Source organism: Kogia breviceps, chromosome 8, assembly GCF_026419965.1.
Source record: "Kogia breviceps isolate mKogBre1 chromosome 8, mKogBre1 haplotype 1, whole genome shotgun sequence".
Classification (NCBI taxonomy): Eukaryota; Metazoa; Chordata; class Mammalia; order Artiodactyla; family Physeteridae; genus Kogia; species Kogia breviceps.
The window spans coordinates 20185165-20187403 of record NC_081317.1 but is presented as its reverse complement, the minus strand read 5'-3'; the positions used below and the strand labels follow the sequence as shown (position 1 = coordinate 20187403).

Sequence of the window (2239 nt, the reverse complement as noted above, 5' to 3'; positions counted from 1 at the left end):
CAACGGTTCTAAAATTTCCAAGATTTTAAGACTTCTAAAGATTCTGAAAGCTCGAAAGTTCCCAAGATTCTCGAAGTTCCAAAGGCCTCTACTCCCCAAATTCTACAAGCCACCTCCCCACCCCAAACCCACTTTGGGCCAACGCGGAATCGAACTTGAGGAACTTGGAAAGAGCACGGCCACCAACTTTACCTCTTGATTTTTCTCCGGCCAGGGGCCGTGGCCACCCCTCTTTGGGCAGGTCTATCCCTGAGGGTCAGGGGAGGGGACAGTGTTTTCGGAGTTCTGAGTGTTCTCCTTGACAAGGAGCCGCAGAGGTCCCTGAGCAGACTACGTTGGACCTTTGTCCTTCTCCCTCCCCCTCGGGGACCCAGGCCTTCCCTAGGAAAGGTCGGTGTTGTCTGGGGTCCCGGGCCAAAAGTCCCATCTGCTCACTTATTCTTTTTTTTTTTTTTTTTAACATCTTTATTGGAGTATAATTGCTTTAACTAACATGGAACGCTTCACGAATTTGCGTGTCATCCTTGGGCAGGGGCCATGCTAATCTTCTCTGTATCGTTCCGATTTTAGTATCTGTGCTGCCGAAGCGAGCGCTGCTCGCTTATTCTAAAGCCCTGGGCCCTCGGCAAGCTCCCAGTCTAGTGGGGGACAGGTGACCGAGCAGCACGGAGCCCTGGAAGGACCTTTAGCAGGGCCCGGGGCGTGGCCAGGCTTCATCCCCGTCGGGGGCCCTGAGCTCCTACCCTGCCTCTTACAGGCCCCCCGCTGCCAGCCGCGCCCAGGTCACGGCGCATGGGTGCCCGCCTCGGCTTCCCGCGGGCCGGGACCCGCTGCTCCGCCTGCCCGCTCCGGGCCTGGCCCTCCTCACGCTCCGCCGGGTCGCCTACAGCTCAGCTTCGGCTCTGCTTCAGCCGTTCCCTGAGCTGGACCCTACTGGCTGACCCTGATCCTCACGAGATGAGCACCCCTTCTCTCAGGGAGACAGGGAAGCCTGCTCAGGCCAGCCCTCACCCCAGTCAGGATCCCTCCCCAGTGGGCCGTGCCATGGCAGCAGCAGGTGGAGGTGAAGAGACCTGGGACTGGGACACAAGTCCAGAGCCCAAACAGTTGTCTGCCCATTTAGCCATCCCACAGCTGGCTGTCAATCAGTTCAGTCCATCCTCCTTCCTCTTGGATCCCTTTCAGTTCACCCCCTCTTCCCTTTGCCTTGTGTCTACCCTGTCACTCAGGTCTACAGTTAGTCGCTGAAATAGGCAAAGCCTTTTCCCATCTCGAGGGATTCACACATGCTGTTCCCTCTGCCTGGAATGCCCTTCCCTGCCTCCATCCTGCCCCTGGCTATCTCCCCCTCCTCGGGCCTCGCCTGGCCTCCTGCTCTGAATGACACGCTCCTCTCACATGTGTCCCCTGAACTTTTCCTTAATAATACTCCTCAGTCTTTGTAGTGATACACTGCTTTGCGTGATTGTTTACCAAACCACTAGACTGTATGCTCCAGGAAGGCAGGCGTTGGATCTGTTTTGTTCAGCACCGTTTCAACAGGACCTAGAATAGGCCTGGCTTAGTAGATAGCTGTTGAATGAATGAATGAAATTGCATCAGAGATCATTATGATATACAAAGGCTTATATATCTGCATGAATTAGAAAAATAGAAGCAACTTGAATATTCAATAGTAGTCAATTAAAAAATACATTATAGTAATGTACCGTGGAATTTACATAGCCACGAAAATCACAGTTTAAAAACATATTCATACTCAGCATTATTAGTCATTAGGGAAACGCAAATCAAAACCACAATGGCTATAATTTTTTTAAAAAAGGAAAATAACCAGTGTTGGTGAGGATGTGGAGAAATTGGAATCCTCATACGTTGTTGATGGGAATGCAAAATGGTGTCGCCACTGTGGAAAAAAGCCTGGCAGTTCCTCAAAAAGCTAAATATAGAATTACCATAAACCAGCAATTCTACCCCTATGTATATATCCAAGAGAAATGAAAACATTTGTCCAGACAAAACTTTGTAGTATACAGATGCTCATAGCAGCATTATTCATAATATCCCAGAAGTGGAAACAACCCAAGTGTCGATCAGCTAATGAGGAGACAAACAAAACGTGGCATGTCCTTACGATAAAACACTATCCAGCCATAGAAAGGAAGTACCGTTATACGCTATAACGTGGATGAAACTTGAAAACATTATGCTAAGTGAAAGAAGCCAGACATAATTCTAT

The 2239-nt window shown here is 49.9% G+C and overlaps 1 non-coding gene across 1 annotated transcript; it reads right to left on the bottom strand.

Moving 5' to 3' along the window:
- Positions 1-487: 487 nt before the first annotated feature.
- Positions 488-594, bottom strand: LOC131762098 (U6 spliceosomal RNA). The gene has a single exon (XR_009337176.1). It is a non-coding gene; the product is annotated as a U6 spliceosomal RNA (small nuclear RNA).
- Between the last annotated feature and the right edge of the window lie 1645 nt (positions 595-2239).